The sequence below is a fragment of the Thunnus maccoyii genome, chromosome 12 (assembly GCF_910596095.1).
Source record: "Thunnus maccoyii chromosome 12, fThuMac1.1, whole genome shotgun sequence".
NCBI classification, from domain to species: Eukaryota; Metazoa; Chordata; class Actinopteri; order Scombriformes; family Scombridae; genus Thunnus; species Thunnus maccoyii.
In genome coordinates this window covers 6,310,292-6,327,909 of record NC_056544.1, presented here as the reverse complement: position 1 = coordinate 6,327,909, position 17,618 = coordinate 6,310,292, and positions in this window count along the sequence as shown.

The following is a 17,618-nucleotide window of genomic DNA, read 5'->3' as shown; positions in this document are numbered from 1 at the left end:
AGACTCAAATTGATAAACCAGAAAAAATCTTTAATGGAAGTCACTTTAAGCTTTATTTAAAATGAAGACAACACAAATCCAAAGACAAAGGTTTTTTTTTTTTTAATGGACAGCACAAAGGTCAGATCACCTTTAGGGACAAGCAACAAAGCTTGTCAGACAGAGACTCAAGCAATCAGTGAAGACTGCACCTTCACAATGTGTTGTGACATTCACATCACCAACCATCCAATAAAAAAAGGAGAAAAAAAGGACAGAAAATCAACACACACAACACCAAAACAGTGATGCACTTCAAGGCTCAGTGGAGTTAAAGATGCTATCAGGTAAAGCTGGTGCCATGCCACCGGGTGTGTGTGAATGTTTGTGTGTGTGCGAGTGTGTGTGGTCACTGGCACATAAAAAGGGAGCACGCCGCCCATGTCAGATATGCTGCCCTTTCTGCTAACGGCTCCAGAGGTCACAGAGGCTAACTGCCGTCGCTGCCCCCACCTCTGCCATCCACACACACCCACACACACACCTTCCTCTTTCCAACATGCACACTCTCACACACTCAGGCATGCACAGGGTTGCGGTCCACACAACCCCGGCCATTCTGTACATCTCCAGCCAGCTAGCGGCGACGTTCCCGCCACAACTGCCAGTGCATTTGACCTTTCCTGTCCAGGCCTAATCGGATTGTGTCCCTCTTTATGAAATCAGACGCTAAAGGTCAGCAGGCTGTTTAACATGGGGTGGAGGCCCAGAGCTATGGAATTTGCCTTGGCAGTAAATTACCTTTATTATGTTTGGTCCGTGTGATTCTATACCCTCCCAGAGGCCGTGGGGGCTATGGACGTGGTGATACATGGAGATGGGCTACAAGGCGGCGGCTCTCCTCAGACGCACAAAGAAAAAGAAATTGATGAATTCGAATTGGAGTGTTGCATGATATTACACAAATACTGCTCACTCGCTACCTTTCTTTCAACTCTTGCTTTGTGTTGCGTGTCCTGTCGTTCCCTCACTTGCTGCTGTGTAGAATATAACAGATCAATCATGCTGTCTCTTTTTTTATAAATCAAGATTTGATTAAAGAAAAACCTGACAGGGCATTGGGACATTACATGAGAGGATGAAGAAAGTGTGTATGAATTATGAAGTTTTCACCCAAAAATGTCATCATTGCTTTGCACTGCAGTGGGCACAAGCTTCTTCATTTAGTCCTAAAGATGATTCCATTTCATCAATGTGAAATTAGATGAAAAGTTTATTTAGTAATAATTACACGAGTAACAGATGAACAAAAAAAAAAAAAACTGAAACAAAACTGAACAAACAGGGGTTACAGCAACAGTAGTTACCACTCTAATTTGGATGTAAAGGTGATCCTTGTCAAAAAATCAATAATTAACCATTTGTGAGATGTAATTTTGGTTTGCAAGGTTGTAAAAAAATTACCTTCGACCTGTTTTGTCTTTTCAGCTCTTTAATTCATCAGGAAGATCCAAGACTTGATGAATTGTGGTAGTGAAAAAACCTTTATTAATGACTTACTTACAGTTTAACAGTGTGCAGTTATAAAGGTAAGTTGTAAATAAAGGATTTCTTTTCTCACTTTCTAATAAGACATCAAGTCTAGTGGAAACTTGTCCTTTTTAATGTCTCATTACTGATTTATAGAATATAAATAAATGATTTATTAAACTTTGATAAAGCCAGTAGTTACAACTTTTAAGCCATCTATAAATTATGCTTTTCACAATTTTGTTTTCCCCAAAGATCTAAACATCCCTCAGCTCATAAAAAAATACAATTTGTTTACTGTCACAACTTTTAGCAATTGATACATAAACTGTGAATTGAGAGCAAACTGGATATGAACAACAGGGACAGATCACAGAAGGGATGAAGACAAAGACACAGACGGACATGATGTCCTAAGATGAAGAAAACACATCATCCTGGATACTGGACACTGTCTATTTTGGTGGCTGCTCTCTTTCTCTTTCTCACACACATACACACACACAAACACACACATGCATCATCTTTGATACGCCCTGCTGTCCATTTGAGGAATGTTTCTGTCAACCAGGAAGTCCTCTCCTGGTTGTCATGTAACCCTTTGATCCATCACGCAAGCCAGTTCCTGATCCCTCACCCCTTCATACCTACTGATTATCACTCACATGACATGCTCTCCACATCACACTGGACATAATACGCACGGTACTGAGTGCTTGTTTGTGTCACTAACAGACAGAAAAGCTGCCGGATCCATGTTGACATCCGTCGTGCTCCTGGCTGCTAACCGAATGATGATCGAGATGAAACTGATACGTGCAGACAACAAAGAGAAACCTCTTCGAGGCCTTTTACACCCTGTGAGTAGCATCAAAGATGGCAGATGTCGATGAGCATTACCAAAGACGACAGCTGTTATCAGGAAAATCTTTACCATCATGTTCAATCACTCATTTAATTGTGGCTGTAATTTTTTTTTTCTATTTGAACATCGATTTTGTGCACTGTGGCAATACTTACTTCTTACATGTATCTTTATATAAAAGATGCGGGCAGGTGAACAAATCAGTCACGATAGGCGATTGGGCATTACTTTGGTTCTCTGGTTTATGAGAGAAACAACAAATGGAGGGTCATCTCCAAAATGTATCCATTTTCAACATCAGCATGGATAGAAAACAAAAGGATCTGTACTCTGTAAAGATAGAAAGAAAGAAAGAAAGAAAGAAAGAACGAGGGAGAGCAGTGGATTCTAATAGAATCTTAACTCATCTCTCACTAAAAGCCTCCTCTAGAAACAATTACAGATAAAAAATGAACATTGCCTATTTCAAACAGAACATGCGCACATTCATAACCCCCTAAACCAATTGTAAAAATGGCCCCTTCTCTGGATGAGCCACAAATGTTTTCAGACTAATACCATTTCCCTCATCAATTGGCTGCTAATGACTGCGAGGTTTCAGAGTTGATGTGAGGGAAGGGTCAGTGGCACATAACTTTGTCTGGAGAAGACTGTCTGCAAACTCAGGGGAGTGATGCTTTACAGTAAAGGTGAAATCCACAGAGTGTACATATGTGATGCCTATGATCCAGGACACTTTAATCAATATCAACTAACTTTCCATCCGAGCTTGAGAACAGAGAGCCAAGGTTTTAATTTGTGATGTTATCAAAGAGCACTTTGTCAGATGGAAACAGTTATAGTAAATTGCAGTGAACTTTGTGAACTTTCAGGCTGTTTTTGCAAGTTTTATGTGAAAAGCAGAACACGTAATGGAGATAATTTTATGGAGGTGCTTCAAACTGGCAAAATGCTAAACTAGTCACACAATGACTATGTTCAGAGAACAGGTAAAATCAGTCCAAATCAGATATTTTTCCCCTCAAACAGTATGTGATATCATGTGAGAGTTTTTACTGACATTGTGACACTTTCACAATAAATGTGAAATTTTCAATTCTGACAACTACGTTAAACAATACATATCTGATTTGTGGCACTGCCAGACAGCCAGAATTACTGCAACTACTTCACTCCAACACTATATCTGCCATCATTGCAATGATGGTGTAGCAAACGCAATACATTAGTTTAAATATCCTCCATTTAATTTGTTTATGTCCTTGTGACATGTCGCGTGTGTTGTTCTTTTGCACACAAGCTAAGTTCAAGAACATGCCCTGTTTAAATTGGTGTTAAACATTGGCCATACAGTAAAGCAAACATGAACCACCTTCATAAACAATGACATATCAGCAATAAATCTGATTAGATTAATAAAATTTGCTGTGTGAACATTCAGTAAACTAAGCTTTCTTCGTTAGCTAGTTAGTCACCAAGGTGACCAACCAAGGTTGGATTAGCTGTATGTCACACAGTGACAGTAACTATGTACAGAAGTCTTCCAACATTATGAATTAAAAAGAGGATGTCACTGATTTCATGCTTTTCCTTCTTTTTTATTCGCTTTGTTTGCCAGTTAGCTAATTTGTGCTCTTAAAAAGTGGGAGTGTGTCTTGTTTACTACATACTACAATTTCAAGGTTGAGTACAATATTTGTCAGTTAGTGCTTTGTGCTAACAGGACACAAGACATATGATGACAGGCATCAGTCAGACTTTGACTTCAGACCATCATTTGTATAACACAAAGGATGTAGGCTTCTCTTTCATACGTGCATGCACCTCTATATCTGTTTCATCTACACTCATAACTCTGTAATTTTCTCATTTTTGTCCAGTGTGAACGTTTCTACATATAGTCAAACATTTGTTAATGTTAGTAAATTGCACGCTGAGATTTCACTGAGCCTGTAGACCTTTTTCACGGCAGACAGTTGAGCACAGGTGTAACTAATAACATCAACAATAGCTCCATTCCAATGAGGTGTCTCAGTGAGCCATGCCAGCACATCAAAATGCCAACAACACCTAGGACATCTAAATGGAATGCAGATATCGTTAAGGTTATTAGTTACACCTGTGTTTACAAATTGAAATGTGTTGTGAAAAGGTTCTATAGGATTATTACTGTACCCACAACATCTCCAATTCAATGACATCTAAATTAAACTCTGGTCTGCCAAAATAAAAAATAGAATTAAAAAATACCATTATTGAGGGATATAAAGTCCAGACTGGGTGGGTTATGTTCTTCATTTGGACTTAATCACAGGAATAATAAATAAGGGCTCTTGCATAAAGGAAGGATTTTCAAAGCCCTGAAGTGTACAAGTGTTTCCAGTTACCATATAATTAGACCCCTGCTCAGGTTTAAATTGGGTGGAGCTATGCTGGGAATTATGTGAGGTCATCATACCCTACAACCTAAGTGAAGTTCATCTGTGTGACCTCGCAAAGTAGGTGGTGCTAGAGGCTTGGTGGCCGAGGGACTACTCGCAGGGTTAATTGGTGAAAAACAGTGGCTGGAGATCTAGTGGCTAACATGCTAACAAGCCAGGAACATGCTGGCACTACTCAACTGCAGTCATAGTTCCTCAAGTGTTTTTCTGTTTTCTCTGGATTGGGGCATATACTCCTTCCTGGCATTTTGTTGTCAGGATTATAAATCATTTAATTCAATAAATAGTCATCAAAGAGGGGATAAGCTCTCCGAGCTAGTGAGCTTGTTATCTCTCAGTGACAAGACAATAAGTTCACACAGTTCATTCAAGAGATTTATTTGTACCATCAACTCTTGTTCTATAACTGGTTGCAAACCATTCTTTTGTGGAGTGTATGATAGCTTCCTCCATTTTGGACTCTCCGGCTCTCCGTTCCTGCAAGATCAGCACTGTCAAGAACATGCACTATTGGTTGACAATGTTTCAAAGTTCACCAATGTTTAACTTGGTGTGAAAAATTTGCGGAGATTCACTGAAGTTTATTGATATAAACTGATGTCACCTCAAAATGTCAGCATTTTAACAGGTACAATTAGACAGAGTGAAAGAACTTTCAGTCATTCAGTGTGTAAACACTGAAACAGTGTGGCAGCAAATGGCAGCTGGTGAGGCGATTTGGAAGTTTGGAAAGAACAACAAAATGCTCATTAGATTATTCTACTCATAAAGCTATAATACTCAAACTTCCATTATAAAAAACTCATTTACACATTAAACACTCTACACTTGTTAAGCTCAGACTCTGTTATCATTATAAAGTCCACCACTTAAGCCTACAACATAAATACAATGCTGCAGCGGGTTGTACAGTAAAAACACTTGAGAGTGCGCATGCCTTCCATCAAAAATTAACTTGAGCAGCTCTGATAATTATACGATGGTGTAAATATTTAACAGCGGGAGAAGAGAGAGCTGTTTAGGGTAGCTCAAATGAACATCAACTTCATCCAGAACAATAACAATTACAAACTGCTGACTGCTCCCTCGGCCTCTGTGTATTTCACAGTCTCACTTATTCTACTTTGGCTCTCTCTCTCTCTCTCTGTGGTTCTCTTTCTACACGTCTCTTTCTGCACCTTTCTATTTGCATCTCTCTCTCTCTCTCTCTCTGCAGTGAAGGGAGGGAGGGAAAGGGAAGGAGATGATTTAAGGTAATGAGAGGAGTAAAACATCATTAGTGCAAATTAACTTTTGTCAGCTGAGGTGATCTTGGTGGGGGCGCTTCTGCCACCGGCGGCAGCTCAGATAATGGCAATTTATGCATTAACGTGTGTTACAGTGTGTGTTTCAGTTTCTGTGTGTGTGTGTGTGTGTGTGTAAGTGCCTGGTGATGGCCACCAAGGACGCTTTCAGTCTTAAAGGGCAAGTCCAATCTTTTGAGAGGCCTTTCTAAGGCACCTTACCTGTTTCCATGCCAGCTACTCAGAATAGAGCAGTTATAAATGTAACAGTAAATGACAAGACAGAGAATGGTCTACAGCTGTTGATAAGCATAGGGAAAATAAATGACCACATGAAAAAAGGTTGCATTTATGTTAAAATTGGGGCCCAAATGTCTTCCTTTTCAGTTTACAGTTTACAGTTTACAGTTTCCTTGAGCTCCTTTGGTACACTCAAGATCATTCCATGAAGAAACTTCCTTCTGAGCCTACCTAGTCTTGAAACTAACAACTAACAATTATCCTCTAAAAACCTAAATGTAATGTAATGTAATGTCCTTATGTAGAGTTGTGAAGTGGAAAGAGCCGCTAGTTTCTGAAGTAATGTTCCCCACTGTACTGTTAATTCCCATTTTGAAGTTTTATTGAAAAACATCCTTGTACCTACTACCTATTAATACTTATATTGCAGCCACCACTTTGAATTATATCAACATGTTTCTGAGAGCTGAAATCAGGGACTGTATTCATAAATTACTGTACCATTAAGAATCTTCCTAAATAACTCCTGAGAGATTCCTTTGTTCTTTCCTTTCCATCAAAATATGCTTTTTAAAGTACATTAACAATGTATTTTTCCAAATGGATGGGTGTATTATTTCCAACACCTGACTGACTGTGAGCAGGTTGCAGTGACTAAGTCATCTGGACTTTTAGCTTCCACTCAACATTAGCGGCAGGAGCTGCTTGATGATATTTCTTAGTGAAACATACTGTGGGTTCATAGTGAATTTCTCTCCTGTATGCAGTCTGGCACATTTGAGTTTTTATCAAAAAAAAAAAAAAGATTTTTCCTAACTCACTCATCTATTGTAGTGATGATTCAACCAGGAGAGTTTGATTTCAATCTGAGCACTGTACAGTTAGTGCTCCAACTCTCAGTCACCAAGCATTGTCTATGCAGAGAATGAACAGGACTTACTTTTATCACTTAACAGCTCTATTGTATAGCATAGAAGATGTTGACTCGTCGGTAACTTTGTGCTCATTTGTGATTTTTTTAAGTCATCTTAAATCTCACAAGTGTATGTTGTTCTCTGTTGTTGCCTCTCTCTCTGTCTTTCTCTCTCTCTCCATCTTCCTGTCTTCCTGGCTCTGGCAGCAGGGAGAGGCATGGTCATGTTTAATGCATGTGGTTTGTGTTGCACTCAGCGCTGGAGAATGGGCTCCAGTCCATTAATTAGTAACAAACGGTCATTGGAAACAAGACAGGCCCAGCACAGGTCAACCAGCTCCAAGGTCTGGAGTGATGTGGACACTGATGTCTGCCCTGGGCCATCTACTGTGTGCAGCTGGGCTTCACACCACATCTTAACTGATTCAAAATGGGAACAACACTGAGTGTATTCTGCCCTGAATTACTTATTTGGTGCGCCAATACTGGTGGCTGCCTGTGCATGCATATATGGATGGTTTTAAAAAGATTGTAAAAGGGCAGCTAGTGTGCCTGATGTTGTTTCGACCGCAAGGTTTTCTTAATTTTTTCCCTTTTAGCATTAGCTCACTATTGTAGCCCCAGCTGGTGTAATCAGAAGAATTTTTATTAATAACGTTTGTGTTGAGCCAGAATCTTAGTAGGTGCAAAATGTCAATATTATGATTACTTTACATGTCACATGACTGATTGTTACACATATTGTATGGCCAAGGCCAACATGGAATACTGCATTATACTATAAAATATGTAGCATGTGTTATCATGAGCTAAACCTATGATGATGTGATTTGCATGCCCATCAGTTTCCAATAGTTGAATAAAACTTGGCTCACATAATAAGAATTGAACATTTACAATTTTAGACTAATGAACGGACAATGTTTCCTTTGATACTTTTGTCTAAAAATAATTTGAATATCCACTGTTTACTAACATAAAACCTTATATCTTACATCTGAGCAAATGTTTTAGATAATTACAGCGAGATCAACTGACTTCACTCCGAGCTACACAAAATGTTTCCAGTATTTTCAGAGCTCTGTGCAAAGAATATTGGTTAATTAACCAGTAGGAATAAATTATTTGTAATTATCACCACAGGACCAAAGCACAGAGAGAGAGAGAGAGGGAGAAAGGAAGATAAAATCTTGTATGTTAATCAAGCCATGATGAATTGTCCATGTTCATACAAACACGGCATCTTCATGAGTCCCCTGTGCATTCCTCTCATACACACACACACACACACACACACACACACACACACACACACACACACACACACACACACACACACACACACACACACACACACACACACACACACACACAAACAGCCAGCACAACAGAGTGGGCGGAGAGGAGATAATTAATTCTATGAAGTTAGCTGGCAAGGAGACACTGTATGTAGATAAGTGGTGGGGGTGCGGAAGATGTGTTTACCTGTGTGTGTGTGTGTGTGTATGTGTGTGTGTGATAAAGTATAGGATTAACTAACACACAAGTGTGTGTACATATGTGTACACACATTTGTGTGCATTCACAGAAAGTCAGGCGGAGGTGTGGGTGTATACAATATACTCAGCAAAGTGCCTGTGTGTGTGTGTGTGTGTGTGTGTGAGAGAGAGAGAGAGAGAGAGGGAGAGAGAGAGAGAGTGAATGTGTGTCTGAGTACATAAGAAGTGTACTATTGTCATCCTGGTCGCGGTGGCAGTGACATATCTTAATCTGCTTAGTTAGCGGCCAGGGGTCTTTAGCTAACGGATTATCAGCCAGATTTGAGTAATAGACTCCTCATTTAGCTTTAATGCGTTTTGCATAGAGAGCAACCTCCCCTCATCACTCTTTAAGATGAATCGGCTTCCCAGCCACAAGATAAAGGAAAAAAAAAACTTCTAAAGATATTAGTCTGCCAGCAACTGCATAAATCATAACATTTTGCTAATGGAGGCAAAGTTAAAGCACTAACACAGCCTTTGTAGTGTACGGACACTACAATATGCACAGACTCTGGAAAACAAATACACACACACACACAGTATAGGCTACTAGTAATATATTTTAGATTGGTATTCCTTTTCTTAAATTCAACTCTCACCATTATACCTAGCTTTAACTGTAAACTAATTTTAGCCATCACCCTAAAACCTATTTTTGTTTTATGACCCTTAAAGGAATATTTTGATGTTTTGGAAAATATGCTTATTCACTTTTTTGCCATGTGATATATAAAAAGATCAGACCACTCTCATGTTTCTCCATTATATATGAAGCGAGAGTCAGTGGACAGTTAGCACAAGGGCTGCAGCAGGAGGAAACAGTTAGTTGGCACTGTTTTCTACTTATTAAAATGTTATTTGTTTAATTCAAAAAACGAAATGTAAAAATGACAAGTTGTTGTTTTATTGGGGAATTACATCCTGGAACATTTTCTTGGCCAGGCTAGGCTAGCTGTTCCCCATATTTAAGTTAAGCTAGGCTAATTGCTTTTGTCGAGATATGACCTGTGTAGTCTCCCTGTTATTCTGCCCATTTTTTTCTGAGTTTTCCAAAGTTGACTTTTGTCTATATCTGCCTGTGTTAATGTGTACTTGCGATGTATTTGAAATGTTTATAGGATACTTGAAAACTGACTTTGGCACTACCTATGTCACTTGTAATCAGTTCCACTAAAGAGTGATTTTTTTCCCCTCGTTTTATTTGAATACTTTTTTAAAGGCAAGAAATATTCAAATTAAACAGTAATTCATAAGAAAAATGATAAAGATTGGAGGCAAGTCTAAAAAAAACAAAAAAACATTTTGTGTGGCTTTGAAAGTTGCTGTTCCTTCTTAGATGATGGTTCACCAGAATTTCCTGACCTTGGCGTTGGTTTGCCAGTTGTTGATGTCCATGTTACATTTCTTCATGTTGGCTTTTAAGACGTCTTTGAATCTTGTCTGTTGTCTGCCTCTTTTACATTTGCCTCTTTTAAGCTGAGAGTAGAAGATTTGTTTCAGCAGACGTTCGCCTTTCATCCAAACAAGATGACCACTCCAACTTAATTGGTTCTTGATGATAAAGGTTTCAATGCTTGTTATTTTTGCTTCATTCAGCCTGCTGACATTGGTTCTTTTGTCTTCCCTGCTGATATTTGAGATGTTTCAAACACAGCATTGATGGAACTTTTCAAGTGCCTTCAGATGTCGTCGGTATGTTGTCCAGGTTTCTGATACAGGAACCTGGACATTGGGATCACCACTGCTTTGTGTGTGTGTGTGTGTAACAGTAACAGTAACAGTTTGTTGTCTGTTTGGATGTCACTATCATGAAAGACTCTTACTCGGAGACCAAAAGATCCAAAAGCTGTTCCAATGCATTTAAGACAATGTTGGATCTTGTCATCAAGGTCGACATTGGTGGACAGGTGATTTCCAAGTTATGAAAAGTGGTCCATGTTTTCCAGGGTTCTTTCATCAAGTTGAATTGATGGTTCTATCTGTCTCAGTTGGTGATGGTTGGTGGATGACTGAGTCTTTTTAGAGTTGATTGTAAGTCCAAGTTCTGTGTATGCACAGTTGAAGGCAGACAGGATCTGTTGTAAATGGTTTTCTAAGAGAGCTGTAATACTGTTGCCATCTGCGTATTGGAACTTGATGAGGGAACTCATAGATGTCTTGGTTTTGGACTTGAAACTGGCAAGATTGAAACGTCTGCCATCTGTTCTGTAGACAATTTTGTGAACCATCTTTGCTTTTGAGAGGGGCTTGACTCTGAGTGGATGGAACAAAATGGCTTTAGTTGCATTGAAAAAGCCTTGAGTGTCATTGTTATCTACTAGTTGTTGGATTTCCTGAGCTTTCTCCCTCCACCGTTGGTTTTTCAGGTTTTGGATGGTCTTCTGGACTGTGGCCTTGCATTCCTGATAGCCTCTCCTTCTGGTAGTTAATTGTTGGTCTTTTTGTAAAGTGATGAAAGCTTTTCTCTTTTTGTCAATGAGTTGTTGGAGTTGTTTGTCATCGTCAGACCAATCCTGATGTTTTTTTGTCTTAAACCAATTGTTTCCTTGAAGGAGGTGATGATACCATTCTTCAGTTGATTACAGTGTTGTTCTATGGATAGTAGGATTTGTTGGAGCAGTTGTTCTTGAAGATTTTGTTGAAACTTTTGTACATGGTTGATGTCTCAAAGTCATGAGGCATTCGTTAATTCCCAGTGCTTGCTCTGTCAGCTTCTGAAGGTGTATTGACCTTGCTCTTCCTTTAGTTGCCCTTCTCCAGCTCTGTGGATCTCACTCAGAGCAATGATGGCAAAGTTGAATTTTTGGAGTTCCTGGGCAACAAAGACAGTTCTCCTCTCTTTTAAGTCTGAGTTTGGGTTATCCATCAGAGTCCATATATTCCAAGTTCCAATTTTCATAGTTTACTTCTTTATATTTTCAAATGCATGATGGTGATCTCTCTGGATGAGGCTTTCCAGACAGGATGGGATGAAGCAGACTACTTTTAGGGCACCTTTTCCAGAACCCTCCCAGTTCAGGATGAGCAGAGTGGATCCTAAGTTGGGTTGCTCAGATCTGAATGCTGTTACCAAACAACTTTCCTGCGTCTGTCCAAAAGTTTAGTGACAGAATCAAGTATTCACCACTTTTGTGTTGGTTCTTGACTAGGAGCTTCCAGCCATCATGTTGCCTGCTCCCCTCACACTTCCCCAATTATAATTTATATAGACTTACATTCATTTCCTGGAGACTTACCCTAACCCTAACCATAACCACTACTTGCTTAAACCTAATCCTTACCTTAACCTTAACCACTGTCCCAGAAATCAGCGTTTTACCAACTGGGGACATGGCTTTAGTCTCCAACTGCACAAGCCATCCCCAGTCAACCGGTCCTAAGTCTGGTGTGTGTCCCTGAAAGTGCCTTAAGTCATACCCACACATACACACACAGTTGGATGTCCTGTAAATGATGCAGAGTCCTGACATAATGGTTGCCTGTACTGACATGCGTCTGTCCACATTACCTGCAGGAGAGCAGGAGACCTTTCTTTGTTTTTACTATTTATTATCTCATGCTCATTATATATTAATTTTTTTTCTCATTTGATTCACTGAAGTGAAGAGACAATGATTGCTGCAATATAAGGTTCTTGTTTAGAATAATATTGGGGGAAATTAACTCATATTTTGATAGCGTGTGTTCTCAAATTGCTGGATTTCAAAACTGAGAGTTAGTATAATCATGTAAAATAATCTGAATGGAGATAAAAGTATTCAGTATGCTGAGGTTGAATGTGTGTATCTGAGACACTTGCTTTATATTTTACTTTTGGACACACCTCATTAGATTCTTCTGTCACAACAATGTGTGTGTGTGTGTGTATTTGTTTATTGCAAACACGTGAAAGATGCATGTAAAAAAAAAAATCCACAAAATGCCACAAAATCCAAGTCTCTCTTTCTCTCACACACAAGCACGCACACACACATACACGCACACATAGATATTCACCCACAAACAAACACAGACAAAGCAGCCCTAGGCCTACCACTGCCATCATACACGGGACTTGGCCTGTCTGTGTGACATGCACAGTTTGTTTGGTAGTTTTAATTTGACAGGGCTCTGAATAGAGCCTCTGAAACACACACACACACACACACACACACACACACACACACACACACACACACACACACACACACACACACACACACACTTTCTCAGACCAACACACACACCTTTAATTTGACAACGCTCTAACAAGAGCCTGCTGCTTGTCAAATGTTCTCTGGTGGCAGCAGGGATCCGCAGAGCTGAGGGGGTTCTGTTCAAGGACATCTGTGAAGAAACACACATACTCCGCCACTAACACACTCGCTTTGAATAGGCTGAGCAAGGCAGCCTGCTGCACCGCACGATGGGAGAGAGGCTGCACACACGCTGAGGGGTTTCTACACTGCTGTTCCTCTCACTCTCCATCTTCCTCTCCCTCTATGTCTCTCTCTCTTTTTTCTTTATCTAACATTCCGTCGTCTTTTTTACCTCTTTTGGTCTTAAGTAGAGGGCTGAGGGGCTGAGATAGACCAGGGGAGATTTTGATGACGGCTCCCTGTCTGGTCCAACAAGCCGATTCCCTTCTCAAACAACACACACACATGCACAGACACGCACATCAATTTTCCTCTTCATTCTTCAATCCAAAACACCAGGAGACCTTTTAAAGTTACTCAAAGGCGGACAGGACTTTGGTCCTGATCCTCTGGATCTCAACTTACTGAAGGGTGTGTGTGTATGTTTGTGTGCACTCGTGATGCATTTGCAGTATCCCTTTTTTTGTGTGTGTGTGTGTTTGGGGGGGGAGCTCCCATGCTGTCTTGTACTCGGCTTCCACGGGACACTTTGCTCATTAGGGGAAGAGAGGGTGACTTGAGTGACTTCTCGTTGGCTCCCCGCTCAACTTGATCACAAGGCCGGTCCCGTGGAGCGGGAGAGAAAGGCGAGGTTTCAACGCCGTGTGTGTTGCCTGGAAAAGACAGCATGACACACCTGGGCTTGAGTGTGTGTGTGTGTGTGTGCGTGTGTGTAAGGACTAAAGATTAAGAAGAGGGATGCAGTAGTGAAATAAAAAGTAGATTTACCATCTATCTAACTCCCATTACTGTATATACCATACTTTCTTATTACATTATTGGAGACCAGTGTGTAGAGGAAATTCAGAAAAAAATCATTGTTATCATTGGCCAGAACATCACAGTATGTCAGACTTAAAATCAAAATGTCAAACTTTATACAAAATCACTGAAAATAACTAGAGAGGAAGGGACAGAGATTTGCCATTAGATCCTATCTGATACTGTGTGTATCTCTGTGCATGTGCCTGTCAGATAAAATCCTGCACATCCCCATCCAATGATCTAGAAGGAGGGTTCATAGGGCAGCATCCAAAATGTCAACATGTACATAAATATAAACATTTCTCTCAGATTTGGAGTGACATTAAACCAATGCGTGCAGGAGAAATCGTTGCAGATTTCTGAAAGAAAGTTCAGCTTTTGCCGTTTGTAATGTAAGGCTTTGCATGATAACCAGCAATCCAAAGTGCGGAAGGGAAGTGTCAGCCTGTTTTAAGGTGCTGATTGCATTTTCCGATACGACCGGCACTGGCATTACTCTGTAGCCCGAAGATGCTCGCAGGTCCTGCGATGATGAAAAGCCACCCGGATTATTTGAATCCTGTAAATCACAGCTAAAAGTCAATGTGTAAAGCCAAGGTCTATGAAACTATCAGCATGGAATAGAGAACATGGACGATATGTTACCGTATTGCCAAGTGCTACCACTTAATACCATTAATCTTGGTGCTCTCCCCCTCCATCTCTCTCACTCCATCTCTGCGTTGAAGTGCTCAGCGTCCTCTAAAAGTATGGATCTTGACCGCAGCCATTTTCCGCGGAAGAGGGAAAGGCTAAAGAGAAAGCGCTGACCCCTCTTCGCCGCAATTTTCCCCTCATCAACTTGTGAGACTTCATTAACTTCCATGGGGTAATTTCGTCTTTCACTGCGTTCCCGAACAGGGGGAGTTATGACGTTTTCTTCCTATCCATCCATTCCCTGCTCCTCTCTTTTCTTGCCTCTATCTCCCAGCCCCAACTGAAAAGCTTCCTAAAATAGAGGACATTTTGTAGTTAAAAAAAAAGAGAATTTCAGAGCCCTTTTAAAATGCACAATACCAAGGCATTTATATACTGTTCAGTTGTATAACCAACATTTTTAACTTGAAGGAGTTATTTCTTGGTACACAAATAAATAAACCAAAATTTTCCTTTTTTGCCCAATACGAAGCTGTGCAAACATGCACAGAAATAGCTTCCAAAGGTTGTGTTGCACAGTCTTTGTCCCTTAGGAGCCCGAATAAAATATCCACTGCCTGATCGTAGAGTTGGCTTGATGCTCGGTTGAGGCCTCAGTGAGATGTTGCATGATGGGAACTGTGAGTCAATGCTGCCCTCTTCAGGGATATTAGTGTTACTGTAGGATTTGAATGCCATTCAAATACAGTATTTGTATATTTGCCTTATGGATGGTGTGATATTTCTTTTAATTATTGCACATATGATATGATGGTATTTTATAGTGAATAATATTCTTGGAATGTGGGTTTAGAATAATTTTAAACTGCTTGTCAGTGAGCCGCTGACCACCTTATACACCAACATTACATTCATTATAAGTAAGAATTACTGTAATCAAGTAAATAAAGGTCAGCTATCTAGTGTGAACCTCAATAGCAAAACAAAAGAGCATATTTTGTTTTGCTTCCTTCCTACTTATACCACTACATTTACTTTGTAGATTCTGATTTCAAATATGAAACAGATGATCAGCTGATAACATATATTCAATGTTTTAATTACACTACAGAACAGTAGAATATTCATTCACATATTTATTATGATTTATTTCTAATGTTTTATTTTTCTTTCATTACAATAGTAATGTAGTTGTAGCCTATGTAGTGTAGTGTTGTCTAGTGTTGTATAATACAATATTTAGTGTTGTATAGTGTAGTAATATGCAAACCATTTATTGTTTTATATTCTAAATTACACATACTTACACTGTAAACCTTGTACAAAATGCTTGTATTGTCCTTTATTATGGTCATGCCAATAAAGCAAATTTGAATTTGAAAATGATGCCTACCCCAACCAACTAAAACATTAAAATCCTGTTTACATAATAGTCTAACATATATGTATAATAATATGTATATAATAAAGGGGCCATTCTGAATAATGAGCACTTTGCTATCTGTCTCTATTTTTACCTTAGTAGCATGATTCATGCAACTTTCTCATTTCTAATCTTGATGATGTTTCCTTGATGTAAAAAAAATGAAGATGAAAGATAACAGTGTTTGTGTAGCACATTGACTCAGAGTACCTGCACCACTACTGAAAACCTCCCAAGTTGTTGAAGCAGTGAAGGAGACCACCAGCAGGATCAGAGCAACCCGTCTCATGTGCACTCCAGTAAGCGATGTTCATCTGTCTGTGCCGATATGTAAACTTTCCTCTTTCTCCCTTTCCTCCAAGCAGCTCTACATGATACATGAAGTGCCAGGACCATGCCTGGTGCAGAGACAAATGCCAACCACTCGCTCTTCCAAATGTCAAATCTGACATGTCGTAGACATTCAACAACCATCCCTGCTGGACCAATTCAGAGCCACGCTCTTCAAACAGTCCCTGACGGCTGAGGACGAGAGTGGAGGGGAAATGTCTGTCTCTTTTTCTGCCTCTGGGTATGAGATCACAGAGACACCTTTTCTTGATGTCTTCCCTTTAGTGAACCCTCTGGTGATGACGTTTACTGCTTGAATAAAGTGAGGCCCTCTGGTCCTCAGCAAAGAAACAAGGTCAAGGGATCCATTGAAGGTGAACTGAAATTTGCACTCATGATCAATAGAAGGAACGGTTGCCATGAACTTTCTCAAATTAAAATGATAAAAATGCTTTAGGTCTTTTGATGACACGCTGTCCACAGTGCAGCACGGTGGATGAACAATGAAAGCAGAAGATTCACAAACTTTCCCATTTTAATTTTAAACATCAACTTATATTTGTAGACTGCGTATCTTTCCATAGCCAGCAGTTGATAACCATGTGACCTAATCACAGTCTATGGGCTCATTATCTACAGTAAAGCTGGATATCATGACAAGTATTTTGATATTGAAAGTCGTATTAGGTAGGTATGGTATAATAGGTAGGTGTGTAGTTGTAAATTTATATATGTGTGTGTACGAATCTATGTGTATATATACATATATATGTGAAAAAATGTGATTTTTACCTCATATGTTCCTGCGACTGACCAGCACATGACTGAAAATACTTGCTGTGCACAGGGAGTTCTTTCCTTTGAAATACCTATGCATGTATGTGTATATCTGTGCATGAGTATACATGTGTAATGCATTTTTACTCAGCTTTTTGCACCTTTTTAACTGGCCACGGTCACTTTTACTGCACTTAAAATCTATTTAAGCACTACACACTTGAGATGTAATGTTTTATTTATTATTATCATTATTATTATTACCTGGTGCTGTGAGGAACAATATCTCATTCTGCCATACGTGTATTCTTATGGATATGGTTCCAATGAAAATTAAATAAACTTAAACTTTTATATATAAGCCATTTTCCTAATAGAAAATATTGATTTAGATTACTTAGCCTTAAAAAAATTATTAAGCATTCTAATTAAATATATTAGACAAATTGAAAATAAAAATATCAACAATAATTACATCATTCTGTGATTAATTATGGA